General features: G+C 44.8%; 1 non-coding gene across 1 annotated transcript; it reads left to right on the top strand.

Annotated features, from left to right (window-relative positions):
* The first annotated feature begins 1,458 nt into the window (after positions 1-1,458).
* On the top strand, positions 1,459-1,532 carry Trnai-aau. Its single transcript has one exon. It is a non-coding gene; the product is annotated as a tRNA-Ile (tRNA).
* The last annotated feature ends 23,337 nt before the right edge of the window (positions 1,533-24,869 follow it).

The raw sequence follows: 24,869 nt of genomic DNA, 5'->3' as shown, positions 1-24,869 counted from the left end.
ACAGAATGGGAAAAGATAATCACCAACCCCACATCTGACAGAGGGCTGATCACCAAAATATACAATGAACTCAAGAAGGTAGCCACCAAAACACCAAACAATGCAATTGAAAAATAGAGTGCAGAACTAAACAGAGAATTCTCAACAGAGGAATTTAAAATGGCAGAAAGGCACTTGAGAAAGTGCTCAACATCCTTAGCCATCAGGGAAATGCAGCTCAAAACCACTCTGAGATACCATCTTACTCCTATCAGAATGGCTAAAATCAATAACTCTAATGACAGCTGGAGAGGATGTGTAGAAAGAGGAACACTCCTCCATTGCTGGTGGGAGTGCAAACTTGTATAACCTCTTTGGAAATCAGTATGGTGGTTTCTCAGGAAAATGGGAATCAGTCTACCTCAAGATCCAGCAATTCCTCTCTTGGGCATATACCCAAAGAATGCACATTCAAACAATAAGGACATACGTTCAAGTATGTTCACAGAAGCATTATTTGTAATAGCCAGAACCTGGAGGCAACCTAGATGCCCCTCAACTGAAGAATAGATAGAGAAAATGTGGTACATTTACACAATGGAGTACTACTTAGCAGAAAAAAAAACCAATGGAATCTTGAAATTCACAGGCAAATGGATGGAACTAGAAGAAACCATCCTGAGTGAGATAATGCAGTCACAAAAGATATGGTATGTACTCACTCATATATGATTTCTTTTAGATATAGAGCAAAAATTTCCAGTCTACAGTCCACACTGCCAGAGGAGCTAGGAAACAAGGAGGGCCCCAAGAGTAGATCACAAAGTCCCTCAAAGAAGGGAAGGAGGACAAGAACCCCTGAACAAAGTGAGAGCATGGGGTGGGGGTGTAGCGGAAGGAGGTGGAAAGGGAAGAAGGGGAGAGGGGAGGAGAACAAGAGGACTGAGACAGGGGAAATAGGGGAGGGCAAGAAAGGAGACGCCTTGATAGACGGAGATAGTACAGGTATGGAGAGCGGTCTGGCACAGGGGAAATGTTAGGGGATCCACAGGGATCACCCCAACTAAGAATCCAAGCAGTGGTGGAGAAAATGTCTTTGATGCCCTTCCCTTACAATGAGATTGGTGTCCACCTTGGTTACCATTCCTAGAGCCTTCATCCAGTAGCTGTTCGAAGCAGAAACAGGAACCAACAGCTAAGCACTGAACCATACCCCTGGAATCCAATTGTGGAGAGGGAGGAGGGATGAGCAAAGAAGCCAAGACAGTGCTGCAGAAACCCGCAGAAACAGTTGACCTGACTTAGTGAGAGCATGGAGACCCTAGTCAAAAAGCTGGGGAAACAGTACTGGAACTAACCAAGCCCTCTGAATGTGGGTGCCAGCTAGAAGGCCAGGGCAGTCTATGGGACCTCTAACAGTGGAACCAGTCTTTAACCCCTGAGCACAAATGGATTTTGGGAGCTCATAACCGGCTAACCGGCCGGTTAGCTCAGTTGGTTAGAGCGTGGTGCTAATAACGCCAAGGTCGCGGGTTCGATCCCCGTACGGGCCACCACTTGCGGCGTCCACCCTTGACCAGCAAGAAAGATGCCACACCGAGGAATCTTCTTCAAACACACTTTAATCGGGAACCTCTTTGCTTTGTACAATGTATAATGGCGGCGGCCCCGGGCCGAGGGAGACGGGGCCTGATATAGTCTACATCTACCAATCACCTAACCCTACCTGGCGCTCCAGGATAGGTTGTCTCCAAGCAGAATTAAGAGGATACATGACCTTTACCTAATTTGGAGTTGTTTACCACAGAGAGCGCTCACCGTCGGGCTGGCGGAGGGCGGAAACCGGCGCCATCTTTTGGGTGCGGTTTTCTGCAGCTCCCTACAGAGGGATGCTATTGCAGCCCAGATACAGCAAGGAGGGCCTAGGCCCTCCCCCAAACCATATGACAGACTTTGAAGGTCCCTGGTACAGGACCTCACTATCCCTGGGGAGGAGGTGGAGAATGGGTTTGGGGGTTAGGTGGGGAAGATGGGTAGGGTGATAGGGCAAGGGAATGGGGGGTTGGGTATGTAAATATGAGTAGCAATTAAAGATTTTAAATAAAAATTAATAATAAACAAGTATAGCACCCACATGCTGCTGCTTCTCAGGGAATTGGTCACGGCAGTGGGAACACGAATGCAGTTCTTGGACAGACAAAGTGAAGAATTGTTGGGTTTATTTCTGGGTGTGAATAGCTGAAACTGGTTCATTTTCTCCCATGACATCAGGGGAGTCATTACAAGGAGTGGCAGACTCCACCCACATGAGGCATTTGGGCTGGGACTTCTCCCTCTGCAGACAAGCTGTTGCTTGTTTGGTGTCTGTTTGGCAACAGAGTTGATGGGCTCAGAGATTGGTTCACATTAACTTTGATAGTACTCATCTCTGGAAAACAGACACTGTTCATCTGCTTTGACATCCAGAGTTTGCTTGCTGGTTTGTTTGAATCTTATCTCTTAATTGATTCTTGGTTTAATTAGTGCTTTCCATTAATTTTTTAGTGATCCCCTATTTCTATCCATCAGCATGACTCTGACATTTATAAATTTAACTTTTTTGGTTTGAAAGGTTTTGTTAATGTGAACAAGCTGTAAGAAACAAGATACTTCATCATCATGGGTATGTTACTTTCATTACCTTGCTATCATCTCCTACAGTCTCTGAAGCACTTAAATTCACTTCTCTCCTGGTAGCTCTCTTCCACACCTGCTATGTCACACCCCAACACCCTGCACAAGCACCCAAACCATGTCATGTGTATCATGAGATACAGGCCATTTCATTAAACATCCTAGTATCAGGGAGGACTACCATCCTATAGACAACCATCTATATGAGTTTTAGAAAAACTTCTTGATTATCTTAAGTGTAGAGATGACATCTGTAGTAGTCAGAATTCTTAGAGAGCAGAGGGAATTTGGATAGACCATAGGCTTATTATTTAACTAGTCCATACCTGTGTGCCTAGCAAACTAAAGCTCAGAGTTCTAGCCTGTCCATCCTGTTACCTTGGCACATGTTAACTGGTTAATATTTTACGTAGTTACTAAGTTCTTAAAGCCAAAGCATCTTCCTCAGGTTTGATATGATTTCATACCATCTCACGTGTCTGAATGCTTGGGCTCTAGCAGAAGGGAAGGCCATAAAATCCCAGGGATGGGGAAGCAGCAGAAGAATTTGGGTGACTGCATGCAGGAGGGGCCTGCCAAAGACATGTACCCAAGTGCTTCCGACCCATCTTCCCAAGTTCCCAGCTCCTCATCTGCAGCACCTCCTTGACCTCTGAGAGCCTGAGAGTTGGGTTACCCTTTGCCCTTTAAGGTGCATCTTGTTGGAGATTTGCTCACAAACTTGACATAAGTTATGCAGTCCCTGGAGCTTCACAGACGAACATTTCTGGGTCATTTCTGGATGTTGCTGGTCATTCCTTACGGTTACAGAACAAAAAGCCTTCCTGACATGTTATGGAAATCTGTTCCCATAGGCCCTGCAGAAGGCTGGGGCTTGTCTTGATGCTGCAGAGAAACTCTTGCAGGGTGGAGAGCCATCAGAATTCTCCATTTGTCCTGACCAACTTGACTCTAGGAATCTCTTGGACCTTGACATTGGCAGATTTCCTCCTCTTGATTGGATTTTGGGTTCTACTTTTCTCTTTCATACATGCAACCAGTGCTAGTGGTTGAGGCATGAATTTCTGCTCATGAGTTCATTTTTCTTAATTGTTCCATTTACAAATGATTTGCCATGTTTACTTTGGTTTCATTTTTTCTCATTTTAAACCATTCCTGTGTGATACTTCTATCTGTAATACTTGGAGAGACGCATAATGACCTGGGAACATTTCCTCTGCTCTGTTACACTGCAGATGCCCGTTGTATGTATCCCAAAGGCCCCTATTTCAGTAAAGGGTCAATCTAAGGCCCCATGGCTCTACAGGATCACCCTCTCTCTGGACTTGGAGTGTTACAGACACAGGTCTTATGTTTATTTCTACTTCAGAAAATGGCAAAAATACATTTTCTGAGGCTGAGCATGATCGTCTTTCCTGAACATCCTTCCATGCTTGTTATCCAATAGTTTCCCATGGAATTACCCTAGAATTCGCTGTAAAACTCACTGGGAAGATGAAGCACCAACGCTGTCATGTGTTTTTGGAAGGTGGGTGAATTACAGAGGAATCTGATGACTGATGTACAATTAGATGGTCACCAATGACATTGAAGCATACCTCATCATATCTGTCTCTCTCTGTCTCTCTCTGTCTCTATCTCTCTCTCTGTCTTTCTGTCTCTGTCTCTTTCGCTGTCTCTCTCTCTCTCTCTCTCTCTCTCTCTCTCTCTCTGTGTGTGTATGTGTGTGTGTGTGTGTGTGTGTGTGTGTGTGTTTAGGAGTTGAGCAAGGGGAGAATCTTGGCATTAAAGGGTAAGTTGGGAGGCAGCTTTGTGTTACCTCCTTGTGTCTGCTGCAGCTCCTTCCGGAGAACTGAGCTCCATTATTCTGTGAGGACAGTAGGTAAGTCCATCAGGCAATCTCTTGGTCTTGGGATGGACTTGTAGCAGAAATTGTATCACTCTTTCTATCTTATCCCTAAATCAATATCTGTGCCTGTATTGTAACATCCAGAATTGATCATCACAGCTAGGGTGTAGTACCTGGAAGGCAGCAAATGGTATGTAGGTTTATTAACATCCTGTCAAGGTGGTGTCTCTTTTATGGTTCAAGGGATCTCCTTCTTTCGTGATGATCACTTCTCGAGAGCTATCATCCCACACACCCTTAGGGTGCCCTACAACATACTTGTATTTCTTTCATACACTATGTCTTGTCTCACAACCCAATCATTTGTATCTTCTCTATAGCTAATAATTTTGGCAGACTTCATCTTTCCAAGTCACCACATCTTTGAGTTGATCTTTGTTTCTTTGTTTTATCTTTCAAACTCTAAGTGAACACTTATTTCATCTCTGATCTTTCTTATGCTTTCTCTTGATTGTTTGAGGGTTTGAGCTGGCACTTATTTTTTTTTGTAACCTCTCACCTCAAGATTTTCATTAGGATGTTGAAGTAGCTATGATTGTCATGATGCGGAAATTGAGAGTCATAAACTCATCTTCTAGACCTGCTTCTGTCTTTTTTACTTCTAGCATCTTGTGGTGGTCCCCTCCCCCACCTGTCAAGGTGGTGAACATGAAGGAAGCATTTCCACCCATGAATCTCTGTGATGGAGATTTACTAGCAACATCAAGAGAAACTGGTTCCAGGCATTCCATCTCCACCCTTGAAGATACTATGTGTTGCTTAGGCCCCATGGCTGAAGAAATCCTAGAAATCAAAGGTACAAATAGGCTCAATGATACACTGTCAGAAAACAATATGTTTGCCAGAAGAAAACCTGATTGTGAAATATGGCAGGTTCCAAAGAACCATTCAGAAAACCCTCCCTCCACCTCCTTCCCACCCGAAGGAGGGCAGGGAGTGAACCCATCTTTCCCACATTTGTGGAATCTGAAGACAACAGACACCAAGAACAGAATGATGGGAAAATGAGCAAGAAGTTGTCTAGGTCCAGCTGTCCAGATTTATACAAGCTGCTGGAGGAAACACTGGAACCCAAAGGAAAAAAAGGGCTCAGTCATGTTCTAGCAAAAACCAATCTATATAGTGACATCATTGTTAAAGTATGGCAGGTTCCAAAGAGCGATTCTGCAGTTCCTACGACCCTCCCTCCCACCCTAAGGAAGGCAGGGAGTGAACCCGCCTTGGCCACATTTGTGGAATCTGAAGACAACAGACAGCAAGAGCGGAATGATGGGACAAAGAGCAAGAGGTCCTCTAGGTCCAGCTGTCCAGATTTATACAAGATGTTGGATATCAGCTGGCCTTGGAATACTGCTGCACGGTTTTCTCCTGTGCTTGCCTATAACTACAATAAAACATCAGAGAACACAGAGTCTACTACCTCAACTGGTGATAGGGACACATCAAAGAAATACCTCTCCTACCAGGAGGACGTCAATTCTTAAACCACATCTCCCTATGATGATGAGGAGTCTGAGAGGGGGGAAACAGACAGCACCATCAGGCTAAGTCTCTCATCCCTTGATGAACTGTGGTTCCTGGAAGACACCAGAAGCACAGGGATGCCAGAAACAAGCACAAGAGGAGTCAGGAGACAGGCAGCACCATCAGTCTCAATCATTCATCCCATGGTGGGCTGGAGGACACCACTTCGTGTAAGTCATCCTCCAATGATGCCAGGGAGGCTGGGAGGGAGGAGACAGGCAGCACCAGCAGTCTCAGTGACTCCTCCCATGGTGGGCTGTGATTTCAGATAAACTTCTGCAACACAGCGATGACAGAAATGCAGCATGATGCTGAGGTCACCACTACCTCAGCATATATAGAGACCCAAAGCAATATGATCTATGCTTCTGAGAGAATCTATGATACTGTGGACATCCTGGACTCTCCTCAGAAAGAGAACCCTGAATATGCATCCATCGACGAAATAAGAGTGGAAGAATCACCACCCATCTCTAGCAAGGAATAGTCTCAGGAGGAAGGCACAGGAAGCTCCAAGAAGAAGCACAGAAGGGGTTGGAAAGGGGTGAGGAGGCGTGTTAGTCGCTTCTTTTCAGTTTGTGCTGTTGCCTCCTCACCCCAGAGACAAAAGACACATTCCCCAGGTAAGGGTCAGCAAGGTAAGGGAAATGGAGTCCCAAGGAAAGCAAGTAGGCAGGCCCAGAAACGTTCCCTTGTCAATTTCATCTTTGAAATGCAAGGCCTTTTGTCATTGATATTCTGCACCCATGGATAGGGCAGGAACCCTAAGTTGTCTATGACCTTAGAAGCTTTCCTACCATACTTCACAGTTTCCTACTTGCCCGTCTTGTGAATTGTGGGCAAGTTGAGCCCAAAGCAGACTAGGAAAGGATGCAACCTGGGGCCCTGGAAGGGAGGAGAAGGGAATTGGGCCTGGGGGCTGGGAATAGGTAGGGGGAGAAGAACCTCGTTGAGAGCTATGCGACAGCAGGGTGGCTCTGTGTTATTCCTGCTGATGTCATTGTCACTAACACAGTCCTTTGCTTGTGTCTCTTTCAAAGGTCTGAAGAACAGGCTTGGTTCCTAACCTTGGAAGTCTGTTTGGCCTGGTGTGGCCTACAAGCCACAGTGGGGAGCCAGGCTAGAACACTGTAGAGCTGTGTAGCCCAAATACGTTGTTCCTGATCAGACACCTCTAGCAACCTGAGTACAAGCTCTCTACCCCTCCTCTCCCTGCAGTGGGAGCTCTAGCTCCTACAACTTAAACTCATAGTTATCCCTGCTTGATGGCATGAAAGAGAACAGGAAAGGCCAGCCTGTTTTCAAGAGCCAGCATCTCATCTTCTGCAACACCGGCATACTACTTGGTGTTCCACATGACTTGAGGTCTTCACCCCTCCTCTTGATGCTTCTCATAGAGCATATGTAAAGAAGTCCATACACCCTGTAAGCTCAGGAGGTGAGGAGGCCAGGAAGATGGTAAAGGAGGAGGACAGGGTCATGTGATACCTCTGAAGAGAGAAGGGAATAAGAGAGAGGAGGCAAGGGTATGAAACTGTGGGCAGGGGGGAGTCTCCCCACAGGAAGTTCCAGTTCCAGTCAGGAAGCTGAGAGGCAGGGATGAGCCTGTAGGGTAGAGGCCTGGACTTTGGATGGGCAGGGGCAGAGGAAAACTCCCTGGGGAAGACAGCTGTGGTTGTAGGTTATGAGGTCCCAGGCACAGAGGAGCATGCTATCTCAGGGAGTCAAGCCAAAGCCTTCTCAGGTCCTAACTCTTTCTTCTCTAACATATGTTGGATGGATCAGGTAACTAACATCTGTGTCCTTTTCTTCACAGCCTTCTTCTACCAGGCACCCATGTTGCTCTCTCCCTCTCCCAGAAGGCCAGAAACTGGTATTTTTATCCCAGTGAGTGATTCTTGGCCTTCACTTGACTAAAAAGTTGGGATTTTTATGTCTACTGTGAAAAGGTAAGTAGGGATTGAGAGGGCTCTGAAGCATCACTGCAGACAAGACCAGCATCCTTGGACTACTTTGTGCGCAGTGCCCATATTTAGGGTCTAGACTAGGAGCAAACATTCCTTGTCAGGGAGGTACAAGATGTCAGCCGGTGATGTAGTTTGCATTCTTGCTGAGTGAGGTGTCTGCAGGTCCTCATGGTGACCATGCAGGCTGTGAACAGATCTCTGAGTCAGCAGGGACTACCCAGATGACAGGGAACCCAGAGTCTTGTCTAGGTGACCATTTAGATCAGTGTTTCTCAATCTTCCTAATGTTCTGACCCTTTAAAACAGTTCCTCGTGTTGAGTGGACCTCCAACCATACAGTTATTCTTGTTGCTACGTCATGAGTATTTTTTGCAACTGTTATGAATAATACTGTAAATAGCTGTGTTTCCTGCTGGTCTTAGGTGACCTTATAACAGGCTCATTTGGCCCCCAAAGAGGTTGAGCCCCCTATGTTTTGAACAACTGATTAAGAAGAAGCAGTGTGAGTTCCCTGGGTGTCTCTTTGAGTGGAAGATGACTTTCTGAAACCTGAACTTCACATAATTCACCAAGAATTTGGGCTTTCCTTTCAAGAAAGGATTTTGGGAATATGGGCGCTGTGTGGGTTTAGCAAATTGCAATCCACTTCCATGGCTACAGCTTTGGACAGCCTTCATACATAAGTGTCTGGGGCAGCCTATACTGCTTAGCCATACTGGCAGCGATGGTGCAGTGGGCCAGCATGTCTTTGTATGCAGGGATTGACACTTGTCTCCCTGTTTTTTCAAACATTTTCCACATGATCTAGCTTGTGTGAGATAGGAACATGTTACCAATAGGCACAAATAATTCCTTTTCAGGCATTCACTTAGTGAATTTGTCCATTCCTGCTCTGTTTCTAATCTATTGCCATAACAAGCACTGTGATGAAGGCGCCTTAAGAGAGAAAGCATGATCCAGGGGTCCACAATGGCAGAAGGAGACAGTACATGACCATCGTTATAGAATCCAGCAGCAGGGAGGCTGGCATGGCATTGGAGCTGGAGCTCATGCATTACCAAATATTAACCAGAATATTGGAAAAGGAAAGTGTGGTGTAGCATCGCCCTGGAATCCGAGATTTGATATCCCAACCCTCTGTTCTTCAATTTTCAGACAGTAGATAACACTGGTGTCTCTTGACTTACAGAAGTTCCACAGTTCCAGACTTGTGCCTCCATGGACATCTCTGGAAGAATTAGGAGACTCTTGAACTCTACTCTTATCCCCAAAGAAACTTCTCTTTTGGAGCCCCTCAACAAGAGAAGCCCTGTTTGGCTCTCGGTACCCAGCTGGATGATCATGACAACCTCCCAATATCATAATGCGATAGATCATGACACTATGTTTGGAAAAAAGATCAAATAACAGGTACAACCCACAATTCTCATTGGGAGACAGAACACACAAGACTAGATGTGGTCTGCAATAAGTGACAGTGGAAGAGCCTATCAACCTCTGTAGCCACTTGCACAAACTGGTGGGGTTTTGCTCTAGTGTCTTCTAGTCCCTGACAATCACCCATACAGTAGTCAGTGTGGACATAAGTCCTGGGCCAGCGCAGGGCAACAATGAGTTCAGGGAGTGTCTGGTTAATCAACTTCTTGGCTCGAGAAAGACTTCTGTGCAAGCACGGGATGACTTTCCCAGCTTTGCTCATGATGCCTTGGAAGTGGGGAAAAGGGCATACTCTGTGTGACTTTTACATCATGATCTCTATTCTGTTATGGTGAAGCTCAATGAAGGCCATGGCCAGAGAATTCAGGCTAAGCACCATTGAGAGAGTCATATGTCTGTCCATCTGTTCTCTAATCAAAGGCTTACTAGTTAGGGCCAATGTGACATAATTCTGTCCCCGAGAGACAAGTTTACAGACTCCATCAGGGACACCATCCACTGAGACAGGCTACTTCTTTTCAAAGACACAAAGGCACCAAGTCTCCCCTTCCTTGTGGCCATTGTTCAGGAATGCAGGTACTCACTTCTCTGCCCCTTTAGCCAGCAAATCCACACTGCCCAGCTTAATACCAAGTCAGGTCACAATTGTTTCTCCAAACTTGCTGATTGCCCAGGCTGATCGCCATGACAGGTCTTTCTCAGTTTGTAGGATCTCATGAGTCCTAAAACTCCATAACACAGGATTCATATTTAATCACAAGCTTTTCATGCTTTATTTACAGAACTGCAACTGGGGATTGACCACCAAACATAGTCCATGACCCATTTGCTCTGTTGAGTACAAAGGATTCCTGAGAGATATCACCTTCTGCCCTGCTAGTGGCAGGAATAACTCACTGCCCCAAGTGCTTGCTCTTTAAACATGAGGACATGAGCTAAGGGCCAGCTACCACTTCAAAGCCTTGCATGTCAGTGTGACCATGTACTCCATCTATGGAGATGGAAGGATGAATTCCTCTTTTCATGTTGTTCAGATTGTATAGGCTTATTGACACCCTCCAGCTTCAAGGAGTGTGTCTCAGAAAAGAAGGTAACTATAACAATGGAACCTCTCCTATCATACAAGAGTGAACACATGCAAGGGCTCCAGAACAAAGAGATGACCCCACACACACACACACAAACTGTGAGAGGTGTGAGGAAAAGGGAATAAACTTAATGTAGACTGCAGTTTCATCATTCATATGATTGTTCTCATGTGTGATCAGCTTTTCAAGCTGAAATATACTTGCCTGTGTTCACCAACATTCAAATGAAAGGCTCCCTCATAACAGTGGTTTTCATTTTTTTTTTTGTCCCTTCAAGTGAGTATGCTGAAAAGCCCCTTGAGGGTTGGATTCCCTGAAGAACAGCAGGGACAACTCCTGTCAGCTGTCTCTAGGTGACCTCTAAAGAGGTCTTGTCTGCTTGATGGTGACACCTCAGGAATACATATGAACCTGGAGTGGTGTTACACTCTCCATAGTTGGAAGAACATTTCCAGAAATGACTTGGAAATTCCTTTATTTTATTAAATGTTCACTTGATTTTTCATCCTGACCCATGTCTTATTCTAAAAAATAATAAAAAAACAACAACAAAAATCATCGTTTCCTGTCCCAGGTGTCGTGAAATATTATAGCACAAGGAAGGTCTCCGTCATAAAGTTTACTCTGTGTGCTCTCCACACACAGAGTACTTCTTGCAGTTGTCCCACACTAAAGCTTTGCCATTGACACTTGTAGCAGCCCTTTGGTTTGGGCAACTATGTCATATTGGTAGCTGAGTGTGAAGCCCAAAGTCATGTCTAGTCTGTGGTATGGCCACAGGGATGCTCAGTGCTTCTTGATGGCATTGACATGAGGAGCACATGAAGGAGTAGGAAGGCCTGCTGGGCTCAGGGTCTCGAGATCACAGGCCTCTCATCTTGTTGATTGGGCAGCTGGCTCGGGTCTCTCATGACTCTGCCCTTCTTTCTCCCTGTATCTCTGTTTGGGTATCCCACCTAACATTGTCCCGCCTTGCTGAAGGCCAAAGTAGCTTTATTATCAATCGATGAGAGGAATACAATTTCACAACAGCATACAGATGTGTTAGCCCACAGCATTTCCCCCTATTTGTCTAGTCAAAAACAAATATTTAACTTTGAATTTTAACAGTGTAAATTACATTCAGCAAAACAGTTATCAAGTAAGAATTATAATCATAACATCTTGTCTATTTTTTTTGATAAAAACAATAGAAAATCATATAGAAAGTTCTTCAAGTTCAACTCCATCAAATTTCCAGATGAATGAAATGTTACCTAATGACAGGGTCATGGCTGTCTTCCAAAGTACTTTAGTAACAATGGCACATCTAATTTTTGGGTTGCAAGCCTAACATATCTGACAGATGTTTTTGAGATGCAGGAAAATTTGAAGGACTGACCTACTTTGTCTTGGTAAAGCTCAGTATTAACCTGTCTTGTGCTCTGCTGGTCCAGTTTCGAAAGGGCACTTTCTTTGCCCACATGGCTAGCTTTTATCATAAAGAAATCAAACACCATACAGAGTTTTTGATGCCCATCATCTCTAAAGTCGACTGGTGATGCCGGGAGAAGAGAAGACGTGTCTCACTGTCATGAAAACTCTGTTATTAAATCCTCTGAAAATGTCATATTCTCTAGGTCTTTGAAATGTTTGAAGAATACCTATTTATCTGAAATATGTCCTTGTATATGGAGAAAACCTAACAGGATTAACTTTGAGTATTTCAGATGACTAAATGTAGTTTTGAAATTCTATAGTACTAAGGTAAAAATTACATTTTAACTTGAGCTACATAAACAGAGTATCTTTAACTAGAGTGTGAATCTACATACAGTATAATGAAATTCACCCAAAATTCATATGGATACACTAAAATCCATGTCAATGTAAAACAATTGGAAATTAACAGTTGGTTTTAGATAAAAGTAGATGCAATAATCTACCCTTTCTCCCATCATTTCTATATCTTATCCCCTTTCTTGGTTTAGAATAACATTGACTATGACCAACAACAATTTAAACTCAACTGTCCCTAAATGAAAACATTTATAAACAGTATTTTGGGAATTTGGATGTAGTTCTCTGGACTACTTCCTGATGATTGGTGGGCACTGTTGATCCTTGAGGGTGCTTGAGAACATTTAGAATTATGGTTAAGTGTTGGTTGTAGTAAACTGTGTGACTGGATCATCTCAGTCAATCTCCAAGCTATTTTGGATGCTGGATAATCTGGGCTGTAGTTCTTATTGTTGCCTGCTCCCTGGTGTGAAAGGACACAAGTTTTAAAGGGAACATACGGACCTGTATTATTGTTAGAAACACTGTGCCTTGTACATAAGCCAGTCAAAGATGACCCCTTGTTATGTGTTTGAACAGGTAAAATAGACATCATGTGTCTTAAAGATTATTTTAGATTATTTCTTTATGTCTGCAGACAGGATTTCAAGGGGTCGTCCTACACCAAACCTGATTTTGTTTAACCCATACTGTATCCAGAGCCTCTCATTCCATGTGGAAAAAAAAAAAACACAACCTCTCCTCCAAAGTAATATATGCTTTGTTTTACATTTTGAAGTCGAGATAGTTTTAAAATATGCAGGCTTGTTTCATAGAGCACCATGCATAACCAGAGGTCTCTTAGCAGATAGAAACTTTAAGAACACAATACTATGTATGTTTTCCATTTTTACGTGTCTTAGCTTTTATATTACTGTTTGTTTTTAAATCTGTGACTGTTTCTACTCTCTCTTTGCCTCTCCCAAACCTAAGTACATTTTTAAAACAACTCTAAGATTTTCAGAAGGTTCCTTTTTCCCTGAATCTGATTTTACCATATATGTCTTTTTTTTTTTTCTGACCACATGAGCCTTTAAACTGTGAAGCACAGATTAAAGTTTGGCTTGGACCAAATCAGTGCCTTTGTCAGCTGCCTTCCCCCACTCAGGTCCTTAAGAGCTTCATGGCGGAGGTCCTAACAAGAGTCATGTTTATCACCCTCCAACTCTGAGAAGCTCTTGGTTCTACTCTGTCCCCAAGTAGCATACAGGCTGATACCTACAAAAGCCATTCATGTGTGACCTAGCAGGACATCCCCAAAGTGCTGTTTCTGCCACCAGCACATACCAGGAAATTGCTCTCAAAGCAGCCTTTTCTCTGTAAACCAACAGCCAAACGAACCTTCCAGAGAAAAGACAGTTCCCAAAAATCTACATCTAACCCCGTGCTCATGTGTTTAGAAACATTTGTTAAGCTTTTGAAGGTCTCATGTGGAAATTTCTACACTTCATTAGCCACCATATGTAATCAGAGGTTTCTCTGGGCCATCCAACCCTGAAGCCACTTTTAAATAACCACTCAGAAGCTTCTATTTGTTAAAAATTTTGTCCTTTGGCTCGGGCTTATTTCTAAATAATTCTTATGTTTAAATTAACCCATTTCTCTGAATCTATGATTTGTCTGTGGCTGTGGCTCTACCTGTTCTCTCTCATCTGGTCTCTAGGGCAGTTTGCTCATGTCTCATGACTCTGCCCTTCTTTCTCCTCTTTATCTCCATTTGGCTTTCCTCCTAGCTGTATCCTGACTTGTTATAGGTCAATTCAGCTTTGTCATCAAACAGTGAGAGGGATACATATTCACAGCATATGGTAGGGTTAGCCCACAGCACCATTTGGTTCCAAGAAGTGGAGGAAGGGATCTCCTCCAGACTTGGGGTCACTGTGGATGCTCTCAACTCATGGAGTGTAACTTAGGTCCCTCATAGCAGACAGACTCACTGACAACGTCAGAAACCCAAGAAACAGTATCATAGGAAGAGAAGTATCAATGGACCCCATGGTCACCTGAATTCCCAATACTTAAAACCCCACAGAGCCTCAGAAGAGACATTTCCTAGGAAGAATGAGGAGGCCAAGAGGCAGGCTGACTCTACATGGCTAACTCCACTCTAGCATTTTGATGATAGTTCTGACCTAAGGCAGGAAATTTCTTAGTGTTTTTCTTCTTGGATTCATCTTTTGCTGAGTGCACAATCCAGAGTCACACTGACACAGACAGAGAGGCAACCTTTAGCCTCTGTCCTGGAGAATTGGATGTGGACTTCCACATTCTGAGGAACACCAAGCTCATGAGAGTGACAAAGAGGAATCTTCATGGTGAACATAGGATTAAAAATGTGGGTACTAGGGTATGTTTTGGAAAGATGACTCGATGGTAAATTCTTTGTCATAAAATTATAAGGACCAGCAGTCTTGTCCCAGCACCCACATACAATGTTGGCTGCACCAGCACATGGTGGGAGTCCCTCCTCCAAACATTCTCAGCAGGTGTTTAGGAGAACTAGTGAGCTCCAGAATTGGTGACAGACTTTCTCAACAATCAAGGTGGAAGTCCAAAGAGAATCTTGAGATTGATATTTGGATGCATGAACAACTACACATAGAAATGAACAGGTAAGGTAACTCTCTCTCTCTCTCTCTCTCTCTCTCTCTCTCTCACACACACACACACACACACACACACACACACACAAACACACACACACACACACATACACACTCTCTCTCTCTCGCTGACACACACACCGACACACACAAACACACGCACACTAACACACACATACTCACATATAATAATACAGTTCCTGCTTGGAAAGTTTCCAGCAACGGGTCAAGATGGAAGTGTTGGTGCAGCACACCTGTTCCTAGCAAATTTTGAACATGGATCCATGTTCACAGTGGGCACAAAAATCTTTTTGCATCTATTTAGAATTTAGCATCAATGTCCAATGCAACATCAAGCAAATATCATCAACACAGACCTGTAGGTGATCAGCCCATTCGAAAGGAACCAGATCAATGCCTTTGCACATCAAGAGTCACATGACCTACACAAACCAAGAAATTCTCAGCAAAAACACAACAATAGGTATCATCTAGTGGCAACGCAGTGACTCTGGACCTCTTTCCAGGAAACCTGTCCTGTCCCCATGGTGGGGTAGCCTGTGAAGCCTCGGGCAGATGAGGCACATGCATTACTGGTCCCCAGTAGGATATCTCCTGTCATTGCCTAACAACTACATGTCATTCACATGTAGAGATGTCTATCCAGTAACTCCCCTAGCCTCAACATGGAAACGAGCATTTCTGTTCATGGAATATACGGAGTCCTGTGTCCATTTTATCTGAAGCATACACAGGAAGCATCAATTATTCTATCCCTGTGTTCCCAAGCACTGAAATGTGACAGGAAAGAGCAGGAGTTGTGTGACACACCCATTGAAAGCACAGACTCCCTACCATGCACAGGCTGTTTCCAGATGAAACAGAGGCTTCCTTAAATTCTGGAATTGTAAATTGACCATATCTGTGCATGCAGGGGCCATATCTCACATAACAGAATTTTTACTCAACATCCCTCCCAAGTCTACCTGGGTCTGTCCCTGGAGTGCTGAATTTGGCTGGCTCAGTCCTGCAAATGACAGAAGCTGCCCTGTAGAACCTAAAAGCAAGCTGCTCACCTAAAACTCCCAGCATGTTCAAGGGTCATGCTGTCATCTGCACAGGCTTTGTGCTGTGCTTCACTGTTACAGTCCTTGTCTCTCTGATCTCCTCCCTAAACCACCTGCCATCTGCTGTTTCCATTATTGTTTGTAAAGGACGGCTCAGGACAAGAATACTGCTCATGACGAAAACCAGAAGGGAGATCGGGAGTCAGCATTGAGTTTTCATATATTTGTCCGAGTGTGTGTGCATGTGTGTGTGTGTGTGTGTGTGTCCCTCTGTGTGTTTGTGTGTGTGTCTGTGCTTGTTTGTGTTGTGTATGTGTCTCTGTTTGTGTATGGGGGTTTGTGAGCATGTGTGTATGGGTGGTGTGTGTGTGAGTGTGTGTGTGTGTCTGTGTGTGTGTGTGTGTGTTTTGTGTGTATGTGTATGTGTTGTGTATGTGTTTGTGTGTGTGCGTGTGAGCTCCATATGTGTGCATGATGCCGTCAGAGCCCATCAAATAGCATTGGGTCCCCTGTATGTGGAATTACAGATGGCTTTCACTTAGATGCTGTAAAGCAAATCCAGATATTCTGCAATGGCAGCAATTACTCTTAACTGCTGAACCACCTCTCCACACCCTTACTGGATTAGAGTTTTAAAAGTTTAGAGTGAGACTGGAAAGTTGGCTCAGGTTCAATCCCTAAACTCCCATTGTGGATTATGACACTGAAAGTCCACAGGGACTTGATGCCTTCTGGCCTCTGCAGGAACCAGGCACACAGGTAGTGCACATACATACGTGTAGGGAAAACACTCTCAGTGTGTGTGTGTGGCTCCAGGACTTGTAGGAGTTAATACTCCCGTTAAATCCTGTGGGTGCTGGTGACCCAATTCTGGTTGTTATATTCAACGTTAATTGTCTTTTCCCAGCCAACCTGGAACCTTAACCTGTGGGTCATGGCCCCCTGGAAGGACAAGCAACACTTTCACAGGTATCAGCCAAGGCAATCAGGACACTCAGATGTTCACATTAAGATGCAGAACAGTAGCAAAATTATAATTCTGAGGTGGCAATGAGAATAAATTTATGGCTGGTGGTCACCACAACACGAGGAACTGTATTAAAGGATTGCAACATCAGGAAGGTAGGTAACCATTCTACTAAGCCAATTCCTCATCAGCCCCTGGCCTTTTAAGTACAATTACAGCACATTTAAATATACGCACTTTATGGTGCATACCAATATATAACAAGTGTTAAAACCACTTCATTGTATTAAAAGTAAATGAAATTTTTAAGTGGGTAAAAGTTCTGTGAGAAAAAGATAAAACAATTAAAACTAGAGGTTCCTGAGTCAGGCATCATGTGTCTGATGGATCAGCAATTATGATGATGCCCCCAGAAAAATCCATGTTTTGCTTCTTCTGATCCTAAAATGCAACAAGAAGGAGAAGGCAGGATGCTTTATTCTTTATTTTTCATTACTCAAGGAAAACTCTGTTCCAGTTTCAAAGTAAAGCAACTAATAGCAAGGAATGGGGGACACACATTTCTTTTGCTCATGGAAGTCAGACACAGGACAGACAAACAGCCACATGGCAGAGGGAGAGCTTACAGAGGAAATAAAAATGGAAGGGAAAGCATGCAACCAGAAACAGAAAAAGGAGGGAACGTTATATTTTCTGAGGATATCCGGAATGTGGGCAAATCTATGAATCAGTGTGGTTGCACTCTGTAAGTTACTGCAAGGGAAAGCCCAGCATATATTTCTTAAAGGGAAAATGGTTTTGGCGATTAGCATGGCTGAAGAGAACCTTGCATTCCAGGTGGGACCCCTTGGACAGGTGGACCCGGTCCACCTGCAACACTATTCTCTTCGAGATACTTGACTCAGGATGTGGGGAATTGTGTCCTTAAAGGGCCCTGAATGCTATTAAGGCATTTCATCCTCTGAAGAGGGAACTCTAAAATCATCAGGAATAGGAGCCCTCTAGCACATTTGGCAACTCTGGCCTGTGGCAAGAACGAGGATACCAACTGTCCCACAGGTATTTCTGGCTTTGAAATGCCAGGCTACAAGATTTCTGTCTTTGGTGTCAGTGGTCTTTAACCAAATTCTAAGTCATCTCTGGCCAGAAAAAACGTCAAGGAGCCTACAAAGACCTGTGCAAGCTACACTCAAAATGTATATCAGTACACACACAACAGTCAGGGCCATTCAGTACGAAGGCTTCAAGACAGATCCTGGCATAAACCCCAAGAGATGTCAGCCATTGAGGGGACAGAGAAGCGACTTCACACTGTCACCCTTGGAAGTCTAAGGAGAACTCTGAAGCTTTAGGATCTTGACTCAGCACAAACCGAGATTTGTGGTGTTGACACTGAAAAGGTTTGTAGGAGTAGCCTAGATTACAAGGACATTTAAATAGGTTTCATGATGAGGACATGTCAGTGCAATGAAAGCAGTTGGCCCAGGCCCTGCTGCCAGTGCCTCCAGCTGAGTCCAGCTCCATGCTGTGTCTGATTCTCTGAAAGCCTGAGCCAAAAGAACCTTCACAGAACCTCTGTGAAGTTGAGTCTTGGCATCCATTTGGGAGGAGCCATGAGCAAAGAACTCCAAAACCTATGGTGGCTTTGCCGATCTGTGATTGGTCTATGGCTCCATGACCTCACAAGGAGCCATTGTGAGGAATGAGAGTGGCCCACCCATATAAGGCACCAGTTGGGCCTGGATCTTGTCCTTTCTTTGCAGTGAAGCTGTTGGTTGGCTGTAGAGGACCTGACTCAAGACTTTGGTCATTGAGAGCTTTATTTTTTATTGTCGTCTTTGACACCGAACATCTGTGACCACCACTGACCTGAACATCGTGAGTGTGCTGAGCAGTGCATTGGTTTGGGCCTAAATGTTGACTTACCGTTTGTTTTAGATTTACTTTGTGCTTGTGCTTCAGTTTAGTTTGTTATCAACCATTTACCTATGCATTTATCTTTAATTTTTTTTTTTTACGTTGCTTTATTTCTTACCTTGACTTTTGTTACTCAGTAGTCCCTGGAAAGGTTAGGAATTTGATTCTCCATGGGTTTTGGAGCATACACACAGACTTTGTTACCTCACTCAGCCTTTCCCCATGGTTATAAATTCTGCTGTCAAGATAAGAGTCTTATCCTGCACCCCCATGCCACTCTTGAAATTTAACAGCTCAGGGGAATCTTGGGGACTACAGTTTCCTCATGGCATCACAGTGTCAAAGACAGGCTGTCATCCTTTTGGTGCCCATAAATATGAGTGTAAGGAACAGGAATTGTATCTTGACTGCAGAGATGAAGTCTGCAATAGTTAGAGTCATTAGAGAATTTGAGGGTCTGATTCACAGGGCACTTGAAGAAGCCTGAATGTTCGTTCACTCCCTATCTAGTTCATAACCAATGTCTGATGTACAATTAGATGGTCACCAATGACATTGAAGCATACCTAATCTTATCCTTCTCTCTCTCTCTCTCTCTCTCTCTCTCTCTCTCTCTCTCTCTATCTATCTATCTCTCTCTCTCTCTCTGTGTGTGTGTGTGTGTGTGTGTGTGTGTGTGTGTGTGTGTGTGTGTGTGTATGTTTTTAGGAGTTCAGCCAGGGGGGAATCTTGGCATTAAAGGGTAAGTTGGGAGGCAGCTTTGTGTTACCTCCTTGTGTCTGCTGACGCTCCTTCCGGAGAACTGAACTCCATTATTCTGTGAGGACAGTAGGTGAGTCCATCAGGCAATCTCTTGTTCTTGGGATGGACTTGTAGCAGAAATTGTATCACTCTTTCTATCTTATCCATAAATCAATCCCTGTACATGTTTTGTAACATCCAGAATTGATCATCACAGCCAGGGTGTATTACCTGGAAGGCAGCAAATGGTATGTAGGTTTATTAACATCCTATCAAGGTGGTGTCTCTTTTATGGTTCAAGGAATCTCCTTCTTTCGTGATGATCACTTCTCGAGAGCTATCATCCCACACACCCTTAGGGTGCCCTACAACATACTTGTATTTCTTTCATACTGTATGTCTTGTCTCACAACCCAATCATTTGTATCTTCTCTCTAGCTAATAATTTTGGCAGACTTCATCTTTCCAAGTCACCACATCTTTGAGTTGATCTTTGTTTCTTTGTTTTATCTTTCAAACTCTAAGTGGACACTTATTTCATCTCTGATCTTTCTTATGCTTTCTCATAATTGTTTGAGGGTTTGGGCTGGCACTTACTGTAACCTCTCACCTCAGGATTATCATTAGGATGTTGAGGTAGCTATGATTTTCATGATGCTGAAATCCTAAACTCATCTCCTAGACCTGCTTCTGCCTTTTTACTTCTAGCATCTTGTGGTGGTCCCATCCCCCACCTGTCAAGGTGGTGAACATGGAGGAAGAATTTCCACCCATGAAACTCTGTAATGGAGATTTTCTAGCAACATCAAGAGAAACTGGTTCCAGGCAATCCATCTCCACCCTTGAAGATACTGTGGGTTGCTTTGGCCCCATGGCTGAAGAAAGCCTAGAACGCAAAGTTACAACTAGGTCAAATTATATCCTGGCAGAAAACAACATGTTCTCCAGGACAAAACCTGATGGTGAAATATGGCAGGTTCCAAAAACCCATTTAGAAAACCCACCCCCGCTCCCTCCCACCCTAAGGAGGGCAGGGAGTGAACCCGCCTTGGCCACATTCCTGGAATCTAAAGACAACAGACAGCAAGAGCAGAATGATGGGACAAAGCACAAGAAGTCATCTAGGTCCAGCTGTCCAGATGTATTCCATCTGCTGGACATCAGCTGGCCTTCGAATACTGCCCCACGGTTTGCTCCTTTGCTTGCCTGTAAGTACAATATAACATCGGAGAACACAGAGCCTTCTAGCTCATCTGGTGATAGTGACACATCGGAGGAATACCTCTCCTGCCTGGAGGTCATCACGTGTTCCACCTCATCTGAGAGCGAGGAGACAGGCAGTACAATCAGGCTCAGTCTCTCATCTCTTGATGAGCTGTGGTTCATGGAAGACACCAGAAGCCCAGGGATGCCCGAAACAAACCACGAGAGGAGTCAGACAGGCAGCAACATCAGTCTCAGTCACTCATCCCATGGTGGGCTGGAGGACACCACTTTGTGTAAGTCATCCTCCAATGATGCTGTCAGGGAGGATGAGAGCAAGCAGTCAGGTAGCAACATCAGTCTCAGTCACTCATCCCATGGTGGGCTGGAGGACACCACTTCGTGTAAGTCATCCTCCAATGATGCTCTCAGGGAGGCTGACAACGAGGAGACAGGCAGCACCAGCAGTGACTCCTCCCGTGGTGGGCTGTGGTTTCGGATAGACTTCTGCAACACAGCCATGACAGAAAAGCAGCAGGATGCTGAGGTCACCACTAGCCTCAGCATCCATAGAGACCCAAAGCAATATGATCTATGCTGCAATGAGAGAATCCATGATACTGTGGACATCCTGGACTCTCCTCAGAAAGAGAAACGTGAATATGAATCCATCGACGAAATAAGAGTGGAAAAATCACCGCCCATCCTTAGCAAGGACCAGCCCCAGGAGGAAGGCACAGGAAGCTCCAACAAGAGGCACAGAAGGGGCTGGAAAGGGGTGAGGAGGCGGGTTACTCGCCTCTTTTTCAGTTTGTGCTGTTGCCTCCTCACCCCAGAGACAGAAGACACATTCCCCAGGTAAGGGTCAGCAAGGTAAGGGAAATGGAGTCCCAAGGAAAGTGAGTAGGCAGGCCCAGTGACTTTCCCTTGTCTATTTCATCTTTGAATTGCAAGGCCTTTTGTCATTGATATTCTGCACCCATGGATAGGGCAGGCACCCTAAGTTGTCTCTGACCCTAGAAGCTTGCCTACTGTAACCTCCATGGGAATCCTGGGCAAGTTGAGCCTGAGGCAGACAAGCAAATGATGCAACCTGGGGCCCTGGAAGGGAGGAGAAGGGAACTGGGCCTGGGGGCTGGGAATAGGTAGGGGGAGAGGAACCTCCTCGTGGAGAGCTATGGGACAGCAGGGTGGCTCTGTGTTAAGTCCTGCTGATGTCAATGTCACTAACACAGTCCTTTGCTTGTGTCTCTTTCAAAGGTCTGAAGAACAGGCCTGGGTCCAGGGTTCCTAACCTTGGAAGTCCGTTCGGCCTGGTGTGGCCTACAAGCCACAGTAGGGAGCCAGGCCACAACACTGTAGAGCTCTGTAGCCCAAATACCATCTTCCACATAAGACACCTGGAGCAACCTGGGCACAAGCTCTCTACCCCTCCTCTCCCTGCAGTGGAGCTCCCTGCAGCTAAAGCTCTTACAGCTTAAACTCATAGCTGTCCCTGCCCACACGGCCACCCTGTTTTCAAGAGCCAGCATCTCAGCTTCGGCAAACCCAGCATACTACTTGGTGTTCCACATGACTTGAGGTCTTCACCCCTCAGGTAACTAACCCCATCAGGTAACTAACTTCTGTGTCCCATCAGGTAACCCCATCAGGTAACCAACTTCTGTGTCCTTTCCTTCACAGCCTCCTTCCACCAGGCACCCATGTTGCTCTCTCCCTCTCCCAGAAGGCCAGAAACTGGTATAATATTTTTATCCCAGTGAGTGATTCTTTGCCTTCACTTGACTAAAAAGTTGGGAGTTTTATGTCTACTGTGAAAAGGTAAGTAGGGATTGAGAGGGCTCTGAAGCATCACTGCAGACAAGACCAGCATCCTTGGACTACTTTGTGCGCAGTGCCCATATTTAGGGTCTAGACTAGGAGCAAACATTCCTTGTCAGGGAGGTACAAGATGTCAGCGGGTGATGTAGTGTGCTTTCTTGCTGAGTGAGGTGTCTGCAGGTCCTCATGGTGACCATGCAGGCTGTGAACAGATCTCTGAGTCAGCAGGGACTACCCAGATGACAGGGAACCCAGAGTCTTGTCTAGGTGACCATTTAGATCAGTGTTTCTCAATCTTCCTAATGTTCTGACCCTTTAAAACAGTTCCTCGTGTTGAGTGGTCCTCCAACCATACAGTTATTCTTGTTGCTACGTCATGAGTATTTTTGCAACTGTTATGAATAATACTGTGAATAGCTGTGTTTCCTGCTGGTCTTAGGTGACCTTATAACAGGCTCATTTGGCCCCCAAAGAGGTTGAGCCCCCCATGTTGTGAACACCTGATTTAGAGGAAGCAGTGTGAGTTCCCTGGGTGTCTCTTTGAGTGGAAGATGACTTTCTGAAACCTGAACTTCACATAATTCACCAAGAATTTGGGCTTTCCTTTCTCAGCTGAGAATGCTGGCATTGGTTTTGGGGAATATGGGCGCTGTGTGGGTTTAGCAAATTGCAATCCACTTCGATGGCTACAGCCTTCATACATAAGTGTCTGGGGCAGCCTACACTGCTCAGTCATACTGGCAGCGATGGTGCAGTGGGCCAGCATGTCTTTGTAGGCAGGGATTGACACTTGTCTCCCTGTTTCTTCAAACATTTTCCACATGATCTAGCTTGTGTGAGATAGGAACTTGGTACCAATAGGCACAAAATAGTGAATTTGCCCATTCCTGCTCTTGTTTCTAATCTATTGCCACAACAAACACTGTGACGAAGGCGACTTAAGAAAGCATGATCCTTAGGGGTCCACAGTGGCAGAGGGTGACAGTACATGACCATCGTTATGGAATCCAGCAGCAGGGAGGCTGGCATGGCATTGGAGCTTTGAGCTCATACATTACCGCTGATTCTCAAGAATGAGAATGAGACACACAGAGAGAGGAAATCAAATTGGTTTTGCTTGCGAATCCTCAATGCTCTAGGAACCTCTCCTGAAACATTCTCTAACAACACCATACTTCCTCTTCCTTCCCAAACACTTTCACCTCCTGGGGATAAGTATCTAAACATGTTTCCCTATGGGGGTCATTCTTGTTCAAAGTGACACCAAATATTAAACAGAATACTGAAAAGGAAAGTCTTGGGGTAGCATCGCCCTGGAATCTGAGATTTGATATCCCAACCCTCTGCCCTTCTTCAATTTTCAGACAGTAGATAACACAGGTGTCTCTTCCATGCAGAAGTTCCACAGTTCCAGACCTGTGCCTCCATGGACATCTCTGGAAGATTTAGGAGACTCTTGAACTCCACTGTTATCCCCAAAGAAACTTCTCTTTTGGAGCCCCTAACCGAGAGGAGCCCTGTTTGGCTCTCTGTACCCAGCTGGATGATCGTGACAACCTCCCAATGTCAGAATGGGTTAGATCATGACACTATGTTTGGAAAAAGATCAAATTACAGGTACAACCCACAATTCTCATTGGGAGACAGAACACACAAGACTAGATGTGGTCTGCCATAAGTGACAGTGGAAGAGCCTATCAACCTCTGTAGCCACTTGCTCAAACAGGTGGGGTTCTGCTCTAGTGTCTTCTAGTCCCTGACAATCACCCATACAGTAGTCAATGTGGACATAAGACCTGGGCCAGCGCAGGGCAACAAGGAGTTCAGGGAGTTTCTGCTCAATCAACTTCTTGGCTCGAGAAAGGCTTCTGTGCAAGCACGGGATGACTTTCCCAGCTTTGCTCATGATGCCTTGGAAGTGGGGAAAAGGGCATACTCTGTGTGACTGTTACATCATGATCTATATTCTGTCATGGTGAAGCTCAATGAAGGCCATGGCCAGAGAATTCAGGCTAAGCACCATTGAGAAAGTCATATGTCTGTCCATCTGTTCTCTAATCAAACGCTTACTAGTTAGGGCCAATGTGACATAATTCTGTCCCTGAGAGACAAGTTTACAGACTCCATCAGGGACACCATCCACTGAGACAGGCTA

Source organism: Cricetulus griseus, chromosome 3 (assembly GCF_003668045.3).
Source record: "Cricetulus griseus strain 17A/GY chromosome 3, alternate assembly CriGri-PICRH-1.0, whole genome shotgun sequence".
NCBI classification, from domain to species: Eukaryota; Metazoa; Chordata; class Mammalia; order Rodentia; family Cricetidae; genus Cricetulus; species Cricetulus griseus.
This window is presented reverse-complemented; position numbering and strand designations above follow the sequence as displayed.